The sequence below is a fragment of the Catharus ustulatus genome, chromosome 1 (genome assembly GCF_009819885.2).
Source record: "Catharus ustulatus isolate bCatUst1 chromosome 1, bCatUst1.pri.v2, whole genome shotgun sequence".
In the NCBI taxonomy this organism is placed as follows: domain Eukaryota; kingdom Metazoa; phylum Chordata; class Aves; order Passeriformes; family Turdidae; genus Catharus; species Catharus ustulatus.
In genome coordinates this window covers 144,659,477-144,686,968 of record NC_046221.1, presented here as the reverse complement: position 1 = coordinate 144,686,968, position 27,492 = coordinate 144,659,477, and positions in this window count along the sequence as shown.

The window sequence follows — 27,492 nt, the reverse complement described above, 5'->3', positions numbered from 1 at the left end:
TGTCCCTCAGAGTTCTATACTGGGCTCAGCATTGTTTAATTTGATCATCAATGATTTTGATGAAGGAGTAGAGTGCCTCCTCAGCAAGTCGAGGGATGATAAAACTGTGAGGGGTGGCTGATATCTGAGAGGTCAGTGCAGCCCTTCAGAGGTACCTTGATATGTTGGAGGGATAGGCAGAGAAGAACCTTCTGAAATTCAACAGAGGCAAATGCAGTTTCCTGCACCTGGGGAAGAATAACTCCATGGACCAGTACAGGCTGGAGGCTGACCTGCTGGGAAGCAGATCTGTGGAGAAGAACATGAGGTCTTGGCGGAAAACACATTGTCCACAAGCCAGCAGTGGCCAAGAAGGTCAAAGTATTCCTGGGATCCATTAGGAAGACCACTGCCAGTAAGCTGAGGAAGGTGAACCTGTCCCTCTGCTCAGCCATGGTGAGGCACATCTGGAGTGCTGTGCACAGTTCTGGGCTCCTCAGTGAAAAAGAGAGACATGGAGCTCCTGCACCAGGTACAGCAGACAACTACTAAGTTGGCCAAGGATCTGGAGAATCTCTCTTGTGAGGACAGGCTGAGGGAGCTGGGCCTGCTCAGTCTTGAGGCTTTGGAGAGGGGATCTAATCAATGTCTGCAAGTATCTGAAGGAGGGGTATCGAGAGAATGAAGCCAGGCTCTTCTCAGTGGTACCAACCAATAAAACAAGAGGATACCAGCAGAAACTGATGCACAGGAAGTTCCATCTGAACATGAGAAAGATCTTCACTGTGAAGGTGACATGTACTAGAACAGATTTCCTAGAGAGGTTTTAGAATTTCCCTCCTTGGGAACCTTCAAGAACCTTCTGGATGCAATCCTGTGCCATGTGCTCTAAGAGGCTCCTGTTCGAGCAGGGAGCTTGAGCCAGATGAGCCACTGTGGTCCTTGACTGATTCTGTGAATTATTCATTTTTCTTTGCTTGTGTACAGGACCTTTGCTTTCCCTATTCAATTGTCTTTATCTCTACCCATGGGTTTTCTCACTTTTACTCTTCTGATTCTCTCCTCAGTCCTGTTAGTGGGGGGAGTGAGTGAACTGAAACATTTATGAAGGTACATGCTAACAGAATGAGTGAAAAACTTAGGTTTCAGTCTCAAGTATTAAAAAAAATCATAGTTTTTCTACCCATTGCTGTTAAAATCTGTCAGCTTACTTATCACCTCTTCCAATCTGACCACTTTCCCACAAAATGGGCAAAAATAACTAGAGAGCAAGTGATTATTAAAGAATGCCAAATGTAATGCTGAAAAAGAATGTCTATCACTTTATTCTAACTTCAAATAAACATTTAATGTTTGTGACCATTACTGAACCCAAAAAATAGCACTAAGATTTGAAATTTCAGTATGAGGTTTACATCTCATATAGGATAGATTGTTATTCTACATTAGCTTCCTTAAACCATAAGTTAACTGTTGCTTAACAAGAGGGTTGCTTTAAAAATACCATAAAAATCAAATGTGAGCAAGAAGAACATGTGAAAAGTGTAATGTTGATGGTAACATTTAACACCTTATCACTGTACAACTAGCTTAAAGGAGGTTGTAACAAGGTAGGAGACAGTCTCTTCTCCTAGGTAACAAGTGACAGGACCTGAAAAAAATGGTCTTGAGCACCAGGTGAGGTTTAGATAGGATATCAGGAAATGTTTCTTCAATGAATTGCTGGTCAGACAAGAAATAGGCTGCCCATCCTTGAAAGTGCTCAAAAGGTGTGTGTAGGACTAGGGGATATAGTTAGTGATGAATGGAGTGGTGCTGGGTTTATGCTTGGACTCGTTAATCTTGGAGGGCTTTTCCAATCTTAAATATTCTATGAGCCTATGTTTGATCCTCCAAAGGGAAAGCGCAAACCTACGAATGGGTTATGTTCCTTTTGCATTGACAAATAGTACAGGCAGCACAGACTGCACTCCTTCATTGCCTGTCCACAGTGCCTGACATCCGTGGAGCCCTCCCCTACCCATGTACAGGACTGAAAATAGTTTTTCTGTATTGACTCCACATAAAATACTGGATCTTACAAGCAGGATCATCATCTTTAGCTACTTTCTTTTCAGAACCAAATGCTCTACTGAAGGATATAGAGTCCATTCAGTATTAATTGCATATTTATTTCTGAAAGCTTAACCATTTTTTAAATAGGCATTAATTCTATCTGCAGTTTAGCCTCTACTCAAGTTTTTTTAGAAAAGGGAAAAAAATTGCCTAAGACCTTCAAGAAAAGACTAGCAAGAAAGAAGACCGATCAGTGGGCTGTGATCCCTGAACCTCCCTAGCAAAATTCAGGCTGAAAAACCTCTGTCACAATCAAGACATTTCCCATGTTTCACAAAATTCTTAACCATCCTGATTAACCATCTATTCTTAAGCATCTAAATTCTGCATACAAATATTGTTATTGCTGACATCTATAGAATCCATTTATCTCCATGCATGTATCTGCAGCTGGGACATTCTTAATGTCAACAAAAAAAAAAGCTTGAACTGGGATCCTCCAGGAAGTATTTCTGAAGATTGATTCACGTTGAAAGAAGATGCTGAAGCAAGTACATATCTTGTGGCTTAAAAATAACAACAAACTTCAGAACAGAATATGCATAGAATAGTTACCTATGCTGTTTTTCACAGCATGAAAGAAATTGCTTAAAATCTAAGCATGTAAAGCCTTCACTAATGACATGTTTTGGCCAATTTAAGTGTTTGCTGACATATATTTTAGAAATTACAGCTTTTTCTCTGTATCAACTGAATGAACTCTTGCAAGATTACAAAATATATAAGGATTCCTAACATAGTGTCTCTATAAATCTTCTTAACATAGTGTCTCTTGAAGCTCAATCTGCCATTTAAATAAACTGTCCAGGTGAAAAGAAGCACTCTTCATTGATATCACCTAGCTTGTTTAGAAGGCAATCTTAGTGGCTCTAGTATTCAGTGGACATAATTTTTCAAATGCATTCATCTGGAAAAATTCTCATATTTATATTAATAGAATTCCGTTATTCTATTATTCTATTATTCAACATACTGCAAAAAAGTATAAAAATTCTCCATTGACAATGTAAAAGAAATAAATGTGAACCAGTAAATATTAAAATTAATTATGCCTTTGTATCTTAGAAAAGTCAAATTAGCATCTTAGCAATAATGGTAATAGCATGTTTTCTATTACACATGAGTTTATCACCTTTTCCACAAAGCATAAAAAAAAGTCAAACACAAATTTGCTGATTTCAATGGCTCTTAGAAGATAATTGTGATAAGAAATTTCATTTTCAAGAAAGTACTGGAGGGTCAATGATAATTACTCATAAAGCTGTCAGAGAGTTCTTCAAGGACATTGCACAGCTGAAACTACAATAGAGTAAAACTCCAGACACTGCAAGTCTAATTGGGTAGACAGGTTAATTCCACCTTACAATCAGAGCAAAATTCTTGGCCCATACCTAGTTTTTATCTTTTCTTTCTGTAATGAAATCAGAGGAAGAAAAGTACCCAATAGTGTTTTAGGTACAAGACAGTTACATTTAAAAAGGTTAGCTATGTGCAGAGTGCAGCTAAGTGTGTGCCAAGTAGAACCCATATTTACCTAGTGTTGTGGACATATCTCTTTCTGAGCTAGATCAGTCACTGAAAAGGTGGTGTTTGTATTTTTTGGGAGGTTGGTGGCAGATCTTTTTTTCTTTTTTCTCTTTTAGTTCCAATGATTTCCTCTAGCATTTGACCTTCTGTCTGCAAATAGGTCTGATATAGCAAAGATCTGAAAGATTCATTAAGACATTATCTTTAGTTTTTTAATGTTTTTTTTCCCTAATAATAGTCTTAATACTTTCATCATCATAACAAGATCCAAATAATGGGCAAATGCACAAAGAGTGCCAGAAATTAAATCGATTTAAGTATGTTTTCTCAATGTATGACTTTTCTGTCATTCCACTAATAGGAAGAAATACCACTGTAAACAGAGCTTTCTGAGTCTAGGTACCCAAGGGAAAGTGCTGACTAATGCTGCTGTTTAAAGTGGGGTTAATTAATTGTGATAAAGACTAATTAATCTCTATCCTTCTCTCTCTCTGAAAATAATTTTTATGATGAGACCATGACAACTATTAATCTATATTAAATTTATAAATGTAGAAATAGTGAAGGGGAAAAGGTAGAGGAGGATTTCAAGAACATCATCTTAGAAAAAAAGGAACTGATCTAAAATAAAGGCAAATTCTACTTTGCTTTACTGTGATCTGTTGGTTTATCTGGCACTTTTAGAAGGAAGCTTGGAACATGACTAATGTCTGTAATAGCAGGTATATCTACAAGTCTGTGATCTCCAGTCTGTTCAGAAAAGTCTTATTGCTAGCAGTAGTGACTCACTTTAAAATAAGTTGAAGGCACTAGTCATTTAAGTGGAAGCTGCTTGGCTAGTCTAAGATGACTGAGGCAGAGCTCCTCCTCTACTGTTTAAGCTCTTTGCAACCTATATATCCTAGAAGACATACAAAGGGCATGGCTAATGGAATGAATAATTGCACCAGTAGTACTGTTAATTACAGAATCAAAGTGTCTTGCAATAATTGGATGGCAGGAAGACAGAAAGAATTAGCTCAAAGAAATTACAGAAAGAAGAAAATGCAAAACCAAAACCAGAATTAAAAGAAAAAAAACCCCACAAAAACTATAACACAACAAACCCACAAAACAAACAAAAAACCAACCCCACCAAATTTATATATGTTCCACATCATGCCTTAAATGGAGTTGTTCCCATATATACACTTGAAGACTGACCACCTATGGTATGACCTGTCACTAGAATAATACAATTATATCTGGGAAAAGTAGCCCAACTCCATGCACTTGAATATTTAGACCAGTAAAAATGGGTTTTTTTGTGTTTTTTTTCCTATGCATAGCAGTTATGACCATATATTTTTCATATATACTCATAGGATGCTTAGCAAATCTTCTTCCCTGCTCAAAAGCTGCAGTAAAAATCCCACCAAATCCATACTCACATCCCTCTCACCCTAAAAAACTCCAAAACAAACCACAAAACCCAAGCTCAAACTTTTGGAAATAAAATGTGAAAATTAATGTAGAGTAATTATTATTTTACATGTTTTAATTTTAATCTATTATTTAATGTAATAAAGAGTGGTCAAGCATAACTTGAACATTTTTGAAACTATATTATAATTACATAGTTTAAACAACCTGGGAATTCTCAAACTCTGATACTTGCTACTACTTAGAACTACCTGAATCAGCCTATGACACTTCAGGCTTGAGAAGAAAGCAACAACCTTAACTAACAGCAATTCAAATATGTTCTCAGTGAAAAATAAATCATTCTGTTTAGAATATGGTGCACGTTTTTGACACCTTGTTAGACAGTACTGGTATCTCTTTAATATTAAATAAACAACAATGAAAATTCTATATAAAAAAAGTACTCAAACGAAATTTCAGGAATTTGTATTTTAAAAAACACGTTCAAAGATTAATATATTTTAAACAGTTATATTAATTTGACTAAAAACATAATTAGAATCTATGACTAAAATTTATATTTCCCAAGCAGCTCCATAATATCTTTGAAATTTTATTTTTGTGTCCTCTGTACAGCTGAGCAGCAGGTTGCCAGGGCTCAGTGAGGACAAGTGCTCCCAGGGAAAGACACAGTGGGACCTCAGGGTCTGTCCCACCATCCCAGCCAGGAGCAGGCAGTGGGCACTGGGGTGACCCAGCCCCAGGATTCAGGCCCCTCCTTGCAGATTCAGATGTTCTGAGGTCAGGCAAGGATGTGGGTTCAGCAGAGCCCATGGGTGAGGCAGGGGCTGAGGACCCTGGGGGACTGGCAGGGGATCTTGAACCTCAGACCATGTGAGGGAGTCCTGGGCTGGGCAGGGACAGGTAGGCCAGGCAGTACTTTTGGTATTCATAAATCCATCATGCGACAAATAAATTCATAAACTTCATACCTTTTAGAATTTTGATTATAGAACTTTTTACCCTTCTTAAAAACAAAGAATATGCATATTAAGAAATAATGGATCTTCTAGACAGCCATTTGTCAAAAACCACCAAGAAACCCTGTACAAAAGTGGGACACAGATGTGCTGCCAGATGCTGCAAGGCCTTTTTGTTTGTCAAAAGGAGAACTTTTCCATGTTCAGTATGCTCACATTTTTTTGCATAGTCAGAAGGTGAACTAGAGAAAAATATCAGGAGCCCTAAGAATTCTTTCTAATTTACATGTACAGTGTTTGATTCAGAAGAAATGCAATTGTATTATATATATGCATATATACACACTCGTATGAATATACTCCAAGTCTTATTTCAAGTTGTTCTAAAGAGAAGAATGGAGAGTTCTTCTCTGGAGCCAACAACCATATGGTAGAGTGAATTTAAAGTATCTACCAAGTAGCTGACATTTATAAATTCTCCAGGCATATGTAAAAACAATATTTTAAATATTAGTTTTGTATACATCCTTGCAATAAGTGGACTGCACACTCCTGGTCTCTGCTCTCTTAGTGACATCAACATATCAAAAAGTTCATGGCATCAATCCAATCCAGAGCCCACGATCCTTCCTCAATATCAGATTTCTATTTTTATTAACTCTTATTAAAAGAATTAAACAGATTTTTGGGTGTTTCACAAACATACAAATTTCTTTACTAAAATACATTAAACCAACTTTTTAAACTGCTCAAATCATGTTAATTTGCCTTCTTGGTGGAAAGACAATTTGCATTTTAATATTTTCATGATGAATTTCACTTTTTGATTGCTCAAGAAAAGTTTTTGATTTCATGTTCAATTACTGACCTTCCTGGTAAAAATATCTCAGGATGAAATCTTTTGCATGTGCACAGCAACATAGGAATACTTCCTTTATTAGAGATTGTAGGAATACAGGCCTTGTTATTGTTTGTGCACAGAGTAAGACATGGGTCATTTATGCACAAAAAAAAAAAAAAAGAGATAACAGTCTGCTATTGAACAACAATATGTCTATTATTTTAGAGATATAAAGCAGAAATAGCTCTTTAAGCCCATTTAAAATAATTTTAATGGATATAATTATATTTCTATGCATCTCTTTCAAGTTGTAGTGGTTCTGCACTACAAAACATTAGCATTTGGCTGTGTTGAGGATGACATTTAAAATTAACTTTTTATTCTTTTAATTGGCTTCATTTTTCTTTTGATAAGATGAATTCTCATCACTTAATTACTTCAAGTGCACCAGCTGCAAAAATACTTGACTTTACCAGAGGGCCCAAAAAAATAATCCAGACACATATTCCATTTAGGAAAGAAAGAAAATCCTCTTTATGTATAATTTTGGTGATTTTTTTTTTTCAATAGACAATGACTTAAAAAGGAAAAATATTTTTCTTAAAGCTCTGCGATATAATCAAGTTCCCAAATTCAATATACACAGAATACTGCTTCAATCTAATGAAAGTCAGCTGTTAGCATTTAAATAATTACTTATTGCTCATAAACTGGAGAAAAGTTACATATTACCAAATGTTGGATTTCAGACTGGGAAAAAAATCTAGCGACCTACATTCAACTTTGTTTTCTGGAGCTACACAGCTCCAATTGTATAAACTGTAACCTAAAGATCTCTTCTTTGGCTACTTCTTACTAATTTTAAACAAAATGTCTCTACAATTTCTACTGTTGCTCTGACAAATTCTTTTATGAAAAATGTGCATGTCTGAATTTGGTACAGTACCTAAGAAGGGGACAAAAATTTGTAGCCAAGATCATGGGAATAAAGTACTCCGTGCAAAAAACCCCATAGCATTTTCAGTCAGTAGAAACTGGTAAATTAATTGTTAGAAATGTAAGGTTATTAAAAAATCATATTTAACTTTTCATGCCAGATAGGAAATTTAAACCATCTGACAGGAACAACATTTACTGGACTGTGTAATTAACCATAATTAAATTACCAGATGGATCAATGTCCTACAGCTCTGCTTGCAAAATGTGTGCTTGGACTACAGACCAACTGCAGTGACAATATACTCTCCATATGTCCTGATATCCTAGTATATTGATCATTCATACTGAGATATGCATTGGTGCACCTCACTACATGCAGTTAATTTGCTTTGAAAAATAACCTGAATATGAAGAGCAGGTGGGAAATAATTCTGCCTACTCCTCATCTGAACTCATCAGTTCATAACACTTCTAAAATAAACAGGTCAGAGTGTTTTAAATTATTACTCTGCAATGTAGGTGCTTTCTTTCTTCATCCTCTCTTCTTTCAAGAAACTTAAGGAGGTTAATTATACTTTTTCTTTCTACCAGTGATAAATGAAAATTTCAAAATTATAACTTCACGACTTTCAGACAAATTATATTATATGGAGTGGTGGTAAGCCAAAAAATCATCTTTGAGAATGATTCGTGTAGTCTATTGGATAGCCAAGAGTTATATTTTGATTCCAAGCTGGTACGGGAGATGGGCAAAAAAATACCCCATCTCCAAAAACATTGCATTCATGGCACAAGATGACAGAGAAATACTATCAGTACCTTATTTCAAATGAACCATGCAAACATCCACATGACATGATTATCTGATCTGTGTTTAGGACAAAGAGTCAAGTTGGGTAATGATGTTATGCCTACTATATGGGTACAAATGCTATAATAAATTATATCCTGTCAGTGAAAGTGTGCATACTTATGTAAATCATCCTGAAGCGATTACTGAGTGGTGTTTTACAACTCACTCTAAATGGTCTGTTTTACCTCTGAGTGCAGTATGTCAATACTGAGTAAGTGATTACAGTAGGGTATTAAACTGGTAGTATTCTATTTGTTTATAAAGCACTTTGTGATCCACTAGCATAAAGCACAAAATGCTATCAGATGTTTAGATGCTTCTTACTAAATAAAAATAAGGGCATGAATTACATATTGTGCAGTTCCTGTCAGTTTATGAGAAAGTTTTAGGACAAAAACCCTTCTGAGACAGTGGTAGATGTCTATATAAGTCACAACAAAATAAACAGAATGCTACTGTGTGCAATGGAAGATTTCCCTTGAGTGAAATATCTTCAGAAAAAAAGGACAAAAACAACCAACCAACTAACCAAAAAACCTCAACAGGTTTTCTTTGGAAGAAAAAATTACAGTAATTTCACGAGTATAAGGCGCACCGGAGTATAAGACACTTCCAAGTGTTGGGAAATTTCCAAACTTTGTCCATATATAGGGCGCACTGGCGTATAAGGCGCACTTCCAGGTTCGGACCAAAATTTTAGTCAAAAGGGTGTGCCTTATACGTGTGAAATTACTGCACTTGAAAAGAGAACTTGAGCGGAAATGAAGATTTTAATTTATCAAAAGCAGAAGTCTGGCAGAGGCAGACAAAAATCTAAATTATACAGCAGAAGCGACTTACTTTTAGCTATATATAATAAGGGAAAACAAAATACTCCCCAAACTCTCTAAAGTAGCAGAGAATTAATACAGTTTATAATTGATGGCACTCTGTTCTGAATTAAGGAAGAAGCCCATACTGCAGGCAATACTTCATAATCTTCTGCTCATTTAGAGACACTATTGAGACAGTTGTGAGAGTCTTAGACACACATTATTTAGTTTCTCTTGTACTTAGCTATTGCAAGGAAATTCAGTTCTATCCTTGTAAAGTCAGTGAGAGTTACCCTTGACTGCCACGGTAACAGCATCGGGAGTACAGATCACAGAACCACCGAGCCATTTGGGTTGGAAAACACCTCTTGGATCATTAAGTGCAACCTTTGACTAACCACCACTTTGCCAACTAGACATGGCACTAAGTACCACATTCAGTCATTTCTTGTACACCTTCAGGGATGGAGATTCCACCACTTTCCTGGGCTGTCCTTTTCAATGTTTAATAATCCTTTCCATGAAGAAATTCCTCCTTCTGTCCAGCCTGAATCTCCCCTGGCACAGCTTGAGGCCATTTCCTCTTGTCCTGTCACTGGTTGCTTGGAAGAAGAGACCAACCCCCACCTAGTTACACCCTCCTTTCAGGGAGTTGTAGAGGGTAATAAACTCTCCCCTGAGCCTTCTTTTCTCCAGGCTAAAAAACCCCAGTTTCCTTCTGGGGAGATATGCGTTTGATCCTGCTACAACTGGCGAGTAATGACGTAGTTTCAAGAAAATTTGAATAAAATTTTTAAGGTCACATTACCTCTTTGATGTCTTATCTTACTATTCCTCAGTGGAAAAAAAAAATAGATTGTGGAGTGAATCTTGATCTTTGTAGAAATTTCTAATATCATTCCTTGCCCTCCTAATATATAGATAATTCTAAAAAAAAAAAACCAGGGATAGCCTGTTTATTTCTATAGGTGCCCTCATAGAAATAAAGGTATCACAACATTTTCTAAGAAAATAGTTTACATTACAATAAACAATCCATGGTCATGTACACTAATAATAACTATAAAATCACAAATATCCTTATTCTTTTGCTTATTACTCTACATATGCTGTCTTATAAGCAGACAGATAAATCTCTAACTTAAAAATAGATATCTATTTAATTCTGAGCCACACCTGCTTCTTTTCACAACACTAAGAATGCTAAAGGATCATTATGTCCATAAAAGAATTTGGTTTGTTTGGTTATTTTAACTATTTTGTATTTCTCCCATATGCTGAAGTAATCTCCAATCAACAATGTGTCCTCCTGACCCAAGCTCAGGCTTTTCTCATCTTCATGATTTAAAGAAAACCATCTATGAACAGCTGCTCCCACAGTACTTCAGTAAGAGGACTCTGAAACAAACTACTTTTGTGCGCTCAGAACACCTACAAAGAGGGGAGAGGGTAAGTAAAAATCTTGTGAATTCTGAAATTGCCTTTACAATATTTTATAGCTATTTTGATATAAATGCAGGAGCATGCAAAATGGAACAGACTTAGGAAGGAAATCTTGTACTTTAAAAAGTAATATTTAAAGACTAGTATTTTCACCAAAAGTTATGTTGTTTCCAACAGTATCACCAAGTTAAATCTCATTTAGAAGACGTATGAGGTACACCTCTCTGCCTTTTACTTTGTCTGCCTGTGAAGGGGACATTTAACATGCAGGTCTTGCACTCCTTACAGCATGGTTGAGAATGAGTAAGAAGTGAGCATCTAAGGAAGATGACAAGCTGTATGCATTCTACATACAGCTGCAGCTGAAATGAAATGACATGGAATCTGAAGCCTGTTCATATAAAGTTCTTGCTTTACTGAGCAATGTTTCAGGCAAAAGGAATGTTGCAACAGGGTTCAGAGATCTCAAATCATAACTATTTTTATTAGAACTGAAAATCAGAAAAAAAAAAAAAAATAACTATATCTTTTTTTCCTCTTGACTGGTATCCTGGAACACTACATCTTACATCCTTAAAAAGGACTAGCTATCCTAGTCCTAACATTATTTTGAAGAAAGTTATCTATAGCAGTGTTTTTACCACAAATTATTCTTGGGTTTCTGTTTCACTTTCTTTCTGATGAAGTTTTGATAAATTTATCTTTTCTACTTTTTTCTGCAGAGGGAAACACAGCCAGTATTTTCTCTGAAACATGTAATTGCAGCATTTCACAGTACTGAATTGCAATCCAGCTCTTTAAGCATTGTATGTCTCTCTCTTTGATGTCTCATAAAGAGAAAAATGTTTGGCCTAATAACAAATGGATTCGTTCTAGACTATCAAGCCACCTGTGAGTTTCAGCCACACAACACACTTCAATAAGTTTTTTTCCAGGATATCTGGAAATGCTTTGAGAAAAATTGAGTAATACACAGATGGTGTATTATGGTTTCATTCATACCCGTTATCAAGATAGAACAGTTAGTTACAGTCATATTTTACCTCAGCTTAGAATCACTGATTTTATATGAGGAATCTCAATCATAAATTTGCACAAGGTTAACAAATATATACAATGATGCTTTAAAAGACAAGATTCAATTAATCAAAGTCATGTCATAATGCATACATAAAGGGGAAAATGTTAGGGTTTTTAAACCCTAAAAGAAAGAGGAGGAAAAGATAAAATAAATTTATTGCTGAGTTGTTGGCTTTAAGGACTGTGAAAGATGGCATCAAATCTACCAAAGAGGTGAGAGAGATGGCAAGAGATTCTCCAAATAAAGTAAAAGGGAAGTAATTTTTAGAAGAGAAAGACAGAACCTTGTACTCTTTTATTTTTTCAAAATAACAGAATGATTTAAAAAGTTAACATCCTTCAACATATGGATTTTTTTCAGACAAATGTAGCTTGAGAGACAGGGTGCCCAGAGAGAATCAATGACAGAAAAAGGCTCCACAAAAGGTCTGCTAAATTAAGTATTTAGGTTTAACTTTTGTAGGTTGTTTTTTTCTTTTATCATCCATGCCACCTATAAACACTTGAAGTTTCACTGAAATGCTTGAAGTTTCACTTTCTCCATCAGTTGTTGAAAGCTAAAATTTTTACTAGAATTTTGACTTGTTCTGAAAAATATACAACTATTCATCTTCACAATGACTGTGCATACCTAGCTGGGTAAATCCTCTTTAGCTCCTCACTCCAAAATACTTTCCTTGATTACACAAAGAAAAAGCAAGAACTGAGGAATATAAATCCTCAGTATTTTGCCAAATGACTCAATTTTCAGGTAAAAAAAAATACAAAGACTTTGATACAGGACAGTTTCGTGATTTAGGAACGGTATTCCCAAATCTAGTTCTCCCACTGAGACCTCCTACCAAACCACATTGTTGCTTGCTCGCTCCATATCTTCCCTCTTCTCCCTTCTCCATCCCCTCTCCCACCCTCCTGCACCCCTGAACATGGCTGGAGAAGAGCATTGCAGGCACAAAAGGCAAAGATTACAGGTTGAGATAAGAAAACAAACAGTAACAGCAGCAATATTATTAACAGAAGTATACAAAAAGACAGAACAGGTTTCCCCAGCTGTCAGGCTTTGTTACCCAAGGAAGGGATGCCTCTCCTTCCCAGAAGTGAGAAAGCCCATCTTCCCCACTCCAGCAATGATGTAATGAGGTATTGAATAACAAAATGTCTTGGCCATGCTTCCTCTCACTGATCTGGGCCAGAACTAGGACTGGAAGTAAATTTTAAATTCCTAGTTTAGGGAAAACGGTACATGTTAAAGCAACCAGCTCTGATTTTAAGTAAAGTTGTATTTAACTACAAGTAGTACACAGTTCAATAATGTTCTGAACAGTTTTCCATTATTCTGTCAAGTTTGTCCAATCACAGATATGATCCTGCAATTTTAGGTAATAAAAGACAGCAGCATTGCAGGTCTGGAGAAAAGGGCAAGGTTGGCACTTGATGGATATTAGACACTGACAAAATGAAAAATGTATCAAAATTTTACAAAGTAATCTGCTTAGCTAATTTTCCCAGTCCAAAGAATTGCTTTTTATATGTAAAATAAAAATCTGTAATTTTCAATTAATTTGATTTATCAGGGGGGTGTCATATCCTGGAACTGGTTTGTTAGTGATGAAACTCCACTGACCTTTATCCCAGGCAAGGAGGAGAATATATGACTGTCAGAGAGCTGATGCATCATTTCCATTACTGAAGATGTCCCTCAATACTAATCTTCATTTCCACTAACATTTTGAAATGCTGAGGAGTTAAAACCCACATAGTAAGGTATTTGATTTATTGTTGCTAGCCACTTCATAAAGAGAATTCAGAATTTTCTGCCATAATCTAATCTAATCTAATCTAATCTAATCTAATTTAATCTAATCTAATCTATTAATTATACTTTCCTTCAAAAGGATTAGACTGAAAAACAAAACTGAAACAAAACAAGAAAATAGCAAAAACAACCAAAAATCACCACTCAAATCCCCAAATACAAAAAAAATCAGAGATTTTCTTTAATTAAGAAAAACTGCATTATATAATAAATGGATTACCTCTAGTGCTAATACAGTGAAATATCACCATTTTCTTGAGACTGAAAAAGAGTAAGAAATGATATAAGTAACACCAAAAAGCATTTACAACCACCACTAAATTCTCTTCAGCATCTTCATGTAATTCTTCCCACTCCTATAGATACAAAATATAAACAGACTTTTTTCTGCAACTAACAGATTTAGCCTACTGCTTATGAATTGAGAAGCCAAAGGTCTTTATCTAGAAGTCCACTGGAATTAGCAAAAAGGACTACATATCAATTCCAAAAGGAGGAAAAGCAATGTGCCTTCTCTCTGATTTTCCAACATGAAAGAGCAAGGGGTACTAAGGAAACCAAATACACATTATTATCATCATTATTTTTATAAATTATTAATTATTATTATTGTTGTTGCTAATTTTCAGGTCCTATTCTAAACAATTTTATGTTAGCAGCAGGAACAGTATTCTGTAAACATAATAATTTATTGGATACCCTTTTAATTCTTACAGAAATCACATGATTGCACTCGGCAGTCTCATTTTGTCTTATACTTTACAGGCTTGGAACATAACACAGTATAGTGGGATGTACTTTTAATCAGCTGGAACATCTGCATCCAAATCATTGCACTGACAATTTCTAGTATTCAGCACACAAAATAATTTAGTTTTAATGGATAAAAAAAAAATAGTTCGATTTTTTTACATCAAAATACATCTAGATATAGAAAATACTGACATTTAATACCGTAGTCAAAAACTTGTAAATTCAAATTATTTTTATGCAATAGAAGAGCTTGATCTGAAATGCATTTTAAAATAACACATTTTTTCTCAGGGTAAAAACCTGGAATAAAGAAAATAATTAATACTCTAGTAAGCTATTATGAAGAATGGGCATTTGCCAGAGGATAAATTAAAGTGGGAGACCATTTCTGAGGCATGTCATGAAACATAGATGTAGAAAGACAGCTCATCAAAAGTGAAGGGAGTGAAAGAGAAAGACAAGAGTCTATACTGTTGTTTGACCATAAGTTATTTATAAATCTTATTATATAATAAAGCTGAAAGACTAATCAGGGATGCTAAATAATATGCATTTTTAACTGAATAAAGTTAAGGTTACTTTTGATTTTTTTCTCTGTTATTTCTCATGTTGCTAGTGCCTTACACAATTAATAATGAATTTACACTCTTCAAGTTAACAAAATTATTTTTTTACAAAAAATTACAAAGGTCCCCTTTAAAGACATCTATGTACTATTTATTTTAAATTATGAAGTAACTATATTATGTTTTTCCATTAGCTCCTACTTTTTCCATAAACTCTCAGCAGTGGTCTTTTTAGATCCCTTTTTGCTTTCTATTTATACATCTTACATGGCTGAGATTCAGTCATGGCAGCAAAAATGTAGTACTCTAGTCACTGAGGAAGAATATAGGAAGACATTATACTATTCTTTAAGTCTAATAAGGTATTCTGCCTCTAACCCATCTGTTGTTTTTCTGTTGTCCCCCCACCCACCCCCCCACTCCTTGAAGGAAACAGAAATATCAAAAAAACAAAGAGTCAGTTCACAACTGTTTTGGGAGATAAGATGAAAAAAATAAATAGTTTTTTGTTGAAGAACTGAACTGGAACTTGGAATGTGTGAGTGTAGTCTTTGCTTTAGTAAGCCATCCATTAACTTCCAGCATGACAAGGTACTCTATACTCCAATTCCAGCCATCTTCCTTGACCAATTTTAGGCCATTAGGAAAGACTTCCTTATAAAGTAGACATAATTGAACTTTCCAGAGAACCATTGTAATAACCAATAAAAATTCATCTACTTATGAGATATGAAACCAACACCCGAGTGACAGGAGGTGTTTAAAAAACCAAGAATGAGATGAGGGGAAGAGAAACAGAAACTGAACATCACCTAACATTATAATATTTTTGTCCCAATTAATGTAAATCAATACGTGACTCATTCCTAATTTAATTCTTTTAAACTGAAACAGCTTCAACCTGAATGACTTTATAATGATTTATAGTTAAAGCCATAAATCTTACAGGTGGAGTAGAAAACTCATATATGTATCCTCTTTGACACTGTAACCCTCAAAAACATTTTGTCGGCAAATATGGGAATATGATTTTCATGAGACATCAAAAATTTACTACTAGTCTCCTTAAATTTTTAAAGGCAAATTCATAATTAATTTACACTATTTCATATGGTTAGTCTGGTTAAGAAGATACCAAAATTCATAGTCTAAATTATGTAAATAATTTAGACCAAATCTTATTATTAATACACTTAAAATTTATATATATATAAAATTTCTAGTTCTCCCTTTTGTCTGCTGTCAATCCCTACACTGTTTCCCTGCTCACCTCCTGGAGACAGTAATGTTAGTAATGGAATTTATTTTGCTTTGCCAGGAAGAAATATGCTATTGATTCTGATGGTTTCTTCTCTATTGTGGTTCCACTTCAGATTATTTTTCTTTATTCTATATATTGGTATAGGTAATACTTTTTAAAATAATATATTTCTATATTTGAGATAATCACTCTTTTTTCTTTTAACTGCTGTAAACTCTCTTCTGTCCAGCTCTCAAATCTACACCACAATACCTCACCACTGTTGAATTTTTCATAGCTTCAATCTTAAGTGTATATTTTTTAATCATTTTATTCTTATACTTCTCTGCACCATGGAAGTCTCAGTCTCACTTTTATTTTCAAGGCCTCATACTTCATTCTCTGCATAAAATTTACTCCTTATTACTTCATAAAAAATTCTGGTTATACTATAAAAAGATAAGCAAAAGCACTTTTAAAAAATAAAAAAAGAGTAAAAAAATACTGCTGCGGGCAAAGAAACTAAAAAAAAAAACCAACAAAAAACCCCAAAAAACCAGTGCCTGTTGCTAGTAGTGGCAATGCTGTATATACTGGTCTGCAGGCTATAAGCCTGAGTATTATAGTTGGAGTTACATCCAAAAAGAATACCCCTTCCTTGTGCTTTGAAAAGAAAGCAGAATCATCACTGTGTTTTTCAGAAGATTTGGTCCTGGTGTCATGCTTTGACATGATCCTAGAAAACCCTGTAGACTGAAATCTTTCAGGAAAAATAAGTGGTGCAGCAAATAGTACCTAAATCCTGACTGGTCTTAATGCAAGCTATATTCTGAGCCATCCAGCTCTGTCAAGATATGGTGTCAGTTGTCAAAAATCTTCACAGGAGAAGGGAAGGCTATGGACTGTAGGTTCACCTCAAGGGCATAAAAATGTTTTAGAGAAGGAGACAGATATTTTGAATTTCGGTTGTGAATACAGTTGAAAATATTGCACAATCCACACAGTAGGTCTATATGAACTGAGAGAGGTATAACAAAGAAATGAGAAACACAAATGAGTAACACCTAAAATGAAAAATTGAAAAACTACAGAGAACACATTATTTAAAATATTTTGACCAAAGCCAAATATTCTAATACACAAAAGGACATGTTTTGTCATCTATTTTTCACCTCTACGCCATGCACACTGGGATATCGTGTAATCAATAAAATAAAATAAAGCATTATGAAATATATTAAAAAGAGCATTTTTTCCCCCTCATCTTAGCTCTAGACATACAGGACTAGTGCTATATGAATGAATGCATTTCAGTCAGAAGACTTCTCATCTTACAAATCTTGTTCTGTTCTTACTGTAGCCCTACATTTGACATCACTGTTTTGAAAGCAAAGCTATTGATGCTTACAACTAAGGAAATTGTGATCAAGCTTAGAAACTGATGAGTTTGGGAAATATAACAGTCTAAAAGGTGTAGAAAATAATTAGTTGGGGAAGATTTATCCAAACTGTATGCATAAGGATTTCTGCTTTCTGAAATAAGGCACACAAAAATTATTAGGAATGGTTGAGATAAAATATTAAATATAATGTTTGCTGCTTAAACATTATGTCAATAAGCAAGCCAAAATATAGACAAGTGTGTTTCCACACCAATATTAAATGTCTAAGGGAATAAGGTGTCTGAGGAAACAAGAAACAGAAAAAACAATGTGAAATATCTTGCCCTAGATGAAAACAATGAAATATTTTCACCAGAAATTTATTGACAGCCACTGGGATAGTAAATGCAAAGATGAATGTGAGAGCCTAGTATGACAAGAAAGAGAACTTAAATTTAAACAGATGAACATATTCAGAAGAGAATTTTAATGGACCAAAGCACCAATCTTAAATGACAATATACATTCAGGTAGCTGTGAGAGACTGTCTGACCACGATAATGATACTGATTAGCAGATTCTCAGACAAGAAAGTGAGAACAGGCAATAAAGGTTTTCTGGATGGCATCAGCATCCTCCTATCGATTAGTCAAATGTCACTGTGGGAAATTAAGCAGATAACATTTTAAAAAACTAAAATTATACTTGTTCTAGGATCAGCTAATCAGGAAATCCCTCCAGTAACAAAGTTACTACTGATTTGATGCAAAACAATGATACTGTGCAAAATCCTATAGAAGTACACAATTTTGTAATTGTGGTGATTCACATAGATTCAAGAGCTCTACAGAAGAATAAATAACAAAAAGATGCTTGTAAACAAAGTCAAAAGTAGGAAGAAATTTCAATAAGCAGTTGAATAAGAGGCAGGGAAAAGGAGCTAAGAATAAATTTTCAGTTGTTCATCCAGCATTGACAGTAACCAGAAGTCTTCCACTTGGGTTTATGTAATTCAGCATAGACGTGAACCACTAAAACAGATTCTGTGAGGACAAAAAAAATTATGACTTTAACAGTGCATACACTTCTGAGTCACTGGTCAATGATATAGCAGGTGAAATTCAAGGTCTATGAAGGAGAACAAAAAAAAAAGCAAAACGTGTTTTGCATACATGTAAAAAACAGTGTGACCCAAGTACAACCACTCAGGAGCAAAGTTCTTGGCTGTTAAGCCAACCTGAAGAACAAGTCAAAAATAGAAAATAAATTGTTAAGAAACCTTGAGAAATAAATCAGGGTAGAAGAAAACGTCATTATGCCACTATTTAAACACATAACTTATTCTCAGCTAACAGCACTGTTCTTCAGGGGTTGATGCTAGGTCTGATACTGTTTGACAGCACTGCTGATCTCCATGGTGAAGAAATGCAGACACTCAGATTTACAGATAATACCAAACCAAGAAGAGTGGTTATGTTTTAGAGTCTGCTATTCAGAGGAATTTCATCAAGCTGTGGAAATAGGATGACATCTGAAGTTCAAAATTGGCAAATGTAAAGCCTGGGCCCTGACTGGCTGGGGAGCAGCTTTACAGAGAAGGAAAGAAGGGCTCTTGAACAAGCTGTGCATGAGGAAGCTGTGTGTCCTTGCACTTGTTAACACTAAAATGAAGGGGAGAGAAAAAGGCAGTGATGCTCCTTTAAAGGCTGTAGGTATTCCTATTCAATGTAAGGTGACACAGTTATTAAAGAAATATCATAGTCCTAATTTTGCCTTTCTTTTCTTCACAAGTTTATGAACACACCAATCTACAACTGAAAAAAAATACTGAGAGTGGCTCAGGGGAAAGAGTCAGAACAACTCACTTTTTAAGACTCTAAGCTGCTTTGAAGGAATAGCAAACAACAGCCATGGATTATCTCACCTCCAGCACTTTTTAAAGAAGTAGGAAAATGAGAGATAAATGAGAGCTGATTTTTCTCCAAACTTATTAAAAAGGGTGCATAAACTAATATTGTTACCAGAATAACCTAAAGAATTTCTGTGTGACTAGAAATGATTTTTACAAAGTATAAATTAGGACATCTATTCCACTTGCTATGTAGAAGCACATAGTGAGTGCTCAGCAACATCATCAGGATAATTTAAACTGGAAGATTTACTATGATTTTTTTCCTTTTGTGTGTTACTGTTGAATTTTTTCTTAAAGACAAGCAGTTTTTATTGGAAGAATAATCAGTGTGATTTTAACTGAGATTAAATCCTCATCTCAGGTCTTCTAGAAAACATTTGGACTAAGAAAGGGAGTGTCATCTCTATTGAAGCACACACGTACAAGAGACAACCATCTACCTGCAGTAATTATATAATAATCAATTGCATATCTTAGTATCTGAAATCACCTAAATTCCAGACTGACTACAATCTCCTCCTGGTAGTTTTAGTGACTGAAGATAAAAACACCTTGTGGTGGTGTGTCCTGCATCCTTCTCCCTGCCATTTTTCTGTGTATGCTTTGTCTATGTACTGGGCTATAGAATGAACTTACCAGTGAATTCTGTTAAATCACACTTTCACAGGTTTATATTAAAACCTGCTTTTTTACCTATGCCTTTTGGCAGTGATTATTTAATTGACTGCACCACTCATTTACAAAAAAAAACCATTATATACATCAAAAATACAAGGGGCTCTGGATATATATAAAAGAAGTTTAAAGGAAATATAAATTATGTTGTTTTCATCACTGCTCTATCACAAACCTAAGGTATTTCAAAAGTGCAGGCAAAAGTTAAGTTCCACAGGTTTTTCAGTATCTGAAACATTAAAAACTAAACTGGTGATATGGCCTAAAGTAAGGTGAAAATTCCTTTTCAAGATGTAGACTTTCTGTATAGAATAATAGGTGTAAGTGTACATGATTCTTATTGAATAATAAGAAATCAGATTATTTGTAAAGCTTTAAAGTAGAACTAAAAAGAATTATCAGCTTTGAGGAAAAACTAGTCAAACCATATATCCTTAGGGTTAAAGTTAGCATAAGACTGTAAATAATATTCAGTCTTATTCACTGAACAAGAAATATAAGTCACAGAGGATATTTAACCATGATTATTATTTTTCTACTAGATACTGCATAATTATGTGTAGTTAAAAGCACAATATATGTAAGAAATCACTTGATCAAAACTAAATTGAGGTCAAGAAGAACTGTCTGTTAAATAATTGCTGACATTTTCTTTGCTTGAGAATGACAGGTCACAAACAGAAACCGAAATTTACAAAGAAACAAAAATATTAAACAGAACCTGACTAACCTGAAGTTTCACTTTATTTGACTTAGTAAGAGAAAGTGCCTTGTGTCATACTTTTGCTGACAAAAAATGACTAAACTGTGATCTGAAAAAAATCATAAAGATGTTCAGTCCCATAAATATGTCAGAGTCAAAGAACCTTAAGATAGTACTGGACTTTCTTATCACTTGTGTAAAGAGAATACAAGCTTCTGAGCCACTTGATTTAAAGAAATCATATGGGAATGGACAGAAATACAAGAAAAACCTTTTGAAGAAGTAAAGAGAATAATTTCAAATTCTCCATTAATAAATTTTATAACGCAAAGGAAAGTCCAGTCTTAGAAAGTGACACATTACCGAGTAGTCAGGGAAACACATTAATGCAGAAATAATGTCTAAAAGCACTTATGAACTGTTATTTCCTGGTTAATGAATGAAAAAGAATTAGCACTAGACCTTTACAAAACTGCCTAGAATTTTTCACAAGCTCTGTCGGGATGAAAAAAGCTGTACAGTGTCATGTCCCCTCAACTTTGCTTATGTTTTAAATGTCTGAAAGCATTAATTTAAATGAAGAATGTTAAATTGGTTCATCAGCATGCACATCTAACAGGGTCTGGCGCAGTTAGGATCTCTGCAATGCTTTGCCAAACCCTGTGACAATGCAATTGTGAGACCTGTTCCTTCCACAGAGTTAGTGTCCCCCATAATCAGAAATTAAACCTGGAAAGTCATCTTGCATTTTTCTCATACAAATAATAATGTCACCTTTTCTCTTGAGAGCGTCTTCAGTTCCTATATACTTTTTCACCCAAAACAATCTGTACTCCAAAAAACCCGTGTTAAGCAAACCTAATCTGAATACTCACCACTTTCCATACAACTGCATTTCCAGAGTTAGGTTGGACTTTAACACATTTCACTTTTAAATTCTTGAAGTCAGGATGCCTCATGGGACAGCTGCTCTCTGGGGTTTGGGGACAGCAGGGACTGCCCAAGTCAGCAGAGCAGGACAGGATTTGGCAGCCTGGTCCATTCCTGCCATCCCAGCCAGAGGCAAGGCAGCTGGGGAGCACTGAGGCAGCCCCAGCCCAGCATGTCCTTGGGCACAGGATGAAACTAGGCAGGGGTGTCAGCCCACATGCAGGGGTCAGGAACAGGCCCTGTGAGGGATACCAGGGTCAGACACAGTCCCTAACTGGCCAGGAAGGGCATTTGCGAGAGGGTTAGGTTTGGTTATGCTCGCTCAGCACTTGGTCACAGACACAATAGATATTTCTGAACAAAAGCTTTTCTGCACACCCAAAAATAGTTTTTTCTCTGGGTGTTCCCAAGAAATCTCTCATCATTGGGAGATCGGAAGTAACAACTGAGCACCCAGCTGCTGGCTCGGTGGGGACAGAGATATTCAACATGATTCTGCTTAAATCTCAAATCTCAAATCTAACAGATGCTCTCAAAATCTGACTGATAAGTCTCCAATTAACAGGACCTGGTGAGTAGCCATGTTGAATATGGTGACTGAGTCACAGAGCAGCAGAAGAGTTTCCACTGTGTGATAACAAAACGGCACCGGATACACTGGTTGATTGGTGAGAACTCAATCAAAGACATACAGAATTTTAAAAGTATTTTTGTGAGATAGAGAAGATCTTAATTATAACATCTTCTAGGTAACACATGTCTATGTAAAATACAGTTTCTGTTTGTTTTCAAAGTCAGACTTTAGCCTTTTACCGACAGAATTAGTTTCATTTGTGGGGATATTTTCTTTTATTGACTCAGAACAGTGTAATTTTGAATAGTTAAGAAGACAAAAGGAGAAGGATCAATTTAGTCTTTCAAAAATTCCAGGTAAAATTTTGCCTTTGTATAGCTATTGCTCAGGAAAATCACTCAGATCATAAAGGATTCAAATCTTGAGACCAAGCCAAAATACACAATGGATTCAGTGTGTCTGTAATCCTATTTGATTTTGTGTCTAGAATTGTTGCCCCGAAGGTCCTTCCAGGAAGAAGTCTGAACCATCTTCTCAGTTCACAGATGGCCACCTAGAGTAGTTATAAACAAACAAACAAAAAAAAAAAAGGTGTGGCCAAGCAAACGAAAAAAAAAGAAGTGTGGTAGCCTGGTATATAATGCCATGAAACGCACACATTTCACAGCAGTGGATACCTGCACTCTTGAAAAATTTGAGTTCATTTTTATCTGTATCTAAATGTGCTTGCTGTCTGAGGTTTCCCTTCATGTCCAAAGCAGTGCAATCTTTTATGAGAGTTAAACATAGATTGCACCAGCCTTAAATAAGAATGAGGAAAGCTGGAAAGTCTGGTATTGAGACCTCAATATCACTCCTGCACTGTATTCCTAATTAGGTTCACCAAAACTTGATTTTAACAAATAATGTTCCAACTTCTGAACACTTAATACCGGGTGACATTATTTAATAAGAACTTTTTCATTTCTTATTCAGTATTTAGCTAATCCAAAAGCAAGCAGGACATACGCAATGCCAAAAGTAATGCAGGAAAAATGTTGAAACAGTTTATTTCTTAATGAATATTCATGAAATTATTTTGGAAAAACAGAACTTTTTGTGATTGCTTTGTTATAATCTACCTTAGCACTAAACACATTACAAAATAGATATTTTCAAGCAGATAAGGATAGATAAAGTAATTTTTTAGGAATATTGTCAGTTACCAAGGAAAACCTTCTCTGACAACTTTAAACATGAAAATAAAGCATAAGAACTGAGGAGAACTAAGAAGTTTTCCAGCTATTTAAAATTAGATGTCTTCTCTGTATTAAACCCCAAGAGATTTTAAGCATTGAAAATCAGCAATTTTAAGTGCAGTAACTTTTAGTACAGGAGTACATTAAGGTGGCAGAAAGATGTAAGCTAGAAAAAAAAATTAAATTGTTTCACCTAACTACTCATAATACTGGAGCCAAACTCAGCAGAAGCTGCTAAATCAATTTGAGCAGCTAGTACATATGGTGCCTTATTTTTCTATAGATACAATAATGACAGCACCACCCTTACACAAGTCCTTTGGACTGCAGGGTAGGCACATTATTAGAGTTGCAACCCACATACAAACATTCATCTGCTTACTAGTGACAACTGAGTTCTGATTATGTTATATGTCTGAACGAAAGACAAAGAACTTCAGGCATTGAATAGCTAACAGAATAATTCATTTTTCAGAAGAATATTGAATGTGACAAATAATAGGTTTCAAATGTACCTTAGACATATTTTTGCATATTCCCAAAGCTAGAAAATTCCACATGACAAAATTTGTGGTTAACAACTCCTTGAGTTTGCCTGCAAGCACTTACATTGTCATCTTTGAGCACAGTAAGAACAACTGAAAAATCAACAGAGTTGCCCATGATTTTCTGAGAAAATGACACACTGGAGAAAATAGACTTTGATTGTGCTTTAAAATCCCAGAAACTCTCAACCAAAGGCCGCAGAATGGAAACAAAAAATTCCCCAATGCATTCAATGACTGTATCCAAACATCTAAAAAAAAAACTGATGTAAGAATATCTCCTTTATTCTAACAAAGATATTATTTAAAAATCCTTGTACAGTAATATACACTTGGCAGAACCTCTGCATAATTGTCTTATTGTACTTGCATAAAATTTCAAAATTTGGCATCAAATCAAATTTTGAGAGGCCATTGTTTCCTTTCCACTGAATTTGATGGCTTACTGATATTCTATTAGACAGCAATATAAAATCAAAGCAACAGTTAGAAAATTAGAGAGGCACTTGTCAAAGGCTGTTAGCATAGGGAAAATTAGTATAACAAATAGCTTTAAGAGCTGCTCTTTAAAATTCCAAATTTCAATTCTCATTTAGCATTATAGATGAATTACCTTATGGAACACCTACCAGACTTGCTGAGCACAGCAAGGACAGATGAGCACCTGAAAACTTGGGCTGGAGTTTATGTGAGTGACATATGTTGATTGGATCTCTTAATCCTGAGTAGCCTTTTTGTTGTGTACCTAAATACGGACATAAGTATCTAATTTAAAGCCTAAGGGTCTGAAGGGCAGTTAAATATGTTTCTGCTCGAAAATGACACTTTGTATATCAATAATAATCCAGAAAGTTGAGATCTGCAAGACAAAAAAACAAACAAAAAAAAATACCTGGTCTTGTTGAATATATTGATATCTCCAGATTTGCTTTAGGACTAGAGCCCTCACATAACAATATTCTACAGATGATGAAGTGATGCTTTGCCAACAGACACCAGATGGTTGCTAAATGACAGATGAGAGTCTACATTTGATAGAGTCAACAAACCAGGCTTTAACATATGTAAAACTAGTATTCCGTATGCATGTTTCAGGGAGTAAGAGCTCACTGGTGATTATAAAAAGTTAGTTCAAAATCATTCAGTTTTCAAGATTTACCTTGCCTCAACATCTTCCTGGTTAAAACCATGTCGTTATCACTTATCTTCAAGTGTAAATGCCAATAGCCTCATGTTTGATGAGAGAGCGAACTGAGTGGTCTGAAAGGAAATGCTTTCTCTTTTAACCGAATGTTATCCTCTCAGTAAAAGAAAAGAGAATCATCCTATTGACTCACATGGGCATTCTGTTTGATATTGAAGAGATGAGAGATCAACATTCTCATGTGGCTGGTAATCAGAATAAGGCACAGAATCACAATATCAGGGCACTACAGCACAGTGTTGCTCTGATCTGCTGCTTCATGGGTTGTTGGTAAAAGAAGAAACAGAAACAGTATTTTCATTTTTAAAGTATATATTTCTTGCAGGTATTTGTGTAAAGAAAAGAAAATCTGTCTTCATTTTCATAGCCAAACAACATTTTATCTAATTAAGTTGCTCTAGTAGCAGGAGATCCTACCTAGGAAGATGTGTTTCTTTTTCTGCAAGGGGTAAATTCTGGTATTAGTTAAAAGTTATTTTGCAGAAATTAAGACCCAATAAGGAGCAGAAAAAATGTCAAGGAAAAATTTTCCCACTGTGAGAAAGTATTTGGGTTGTTTTTTCTCTTTTCTCATCACTAGGAGGTTATAAAAACTGTTTCCTTTCTCAGCATTCTGAATATGATATATTCTTTTAACTACTGCTGAAGTCTTTATCTGAAAAAAAAGCTAGTGAAATTTCTTATTTTTCAGTTACATCTTTCAGCTTTGCTCTGGGCTTTAAAATACCAGCTGAAGCACAACTCAAAAATCTGTGCATACAGATTGGTTTCTAATATTCCAGAGATTAATATCTATGTTCCATTTCAACAGAAGATTAAAAAGGCTGCTAAAGATTACCTTGACTAAAGAAAGCATGTGAGTAATTAATTGTTTCTGCCAGAACCCTGGTAAATGAAGAGAACATGACTGACAATATTGCAGAGAATATGAAAATCATATACTGGTTTTGACAGTGGAACCCTCAGGCCTTTTCTGTTTTATTTCCTGATTGATTTAAAGTCCATTGAGTTTTGATTTACTTTTTTTTTATTGTGTACAGGGGTATGCAAGATAGTTTTGTTTGTATAGGTTATTAATACTGACTGAATTTTACACATGCATGTGAGTACATGAATTTGATGTAGGATATAGCTTTAGAGTGCTTTTCAACTTTGTATTAATGTTGAATTCTTTTAGAGCCTTTTTTTATAAAGTGCTCATGCATGAAAATAGAATTTCTTGCTGTTCTTTCGTTTATCCCTGATAGTATTTCTTATCTGTTCTGGGCCCAAGAAGCTTGGTACACTCCTGTAGGGAGGACAGAATAATGATCCCAATTAATAATAGATAAGAAAAAGATAATAAAGAACAGGTTCAGAGCATGCCACTGCCCTTAATCCTTAGACTGCAAGGTGACCTCTCTCCACATCAAGTGAAAGCACTCAAAGAATATAAGCCTGTAGATTTTGTGTCGTGTTTTCTGAATTATGTTAGTAAACCGGAACAGAACAATTTAGGATCACAAGAACTGGAAGAGGATGAGAATTTAGATAAGTATTGTATAGCTTTCTTTGTCACTGCCCAGCTTTGTTGTTGTCATAGTTGCCCTCACCCCCTGGGGAGTAGGTAGTGTCACCAGCACATGCCGCAGTTTCCGAACAAGAGATGAGTAAGGAAATGCCTTAAATTCTCATGCACCTTTGCAAATGTAAAGATGAGTCATGTATGGCAGGGCCCAAGAGGAAACCTGGACACACATAAGGTGAGACTGATGCTAACGCTTTTCCTTCTGGCTATATGATATAAAGCTTCTGTGGCTGGTATAAGTATACACAGAACATTTAAATTCAATGTGTCTATAAACATACATGTTCCAGATCTAACTTTCAGTATGAGAGAAAATGTGGCTTCGGAAAATGAAACAAACAAACTATGTATAGAAAAATTCTAGGAGAGTTCTGGGAGGCATGAAGAAAAGGATTTTGGGAAGACTGTCTACTG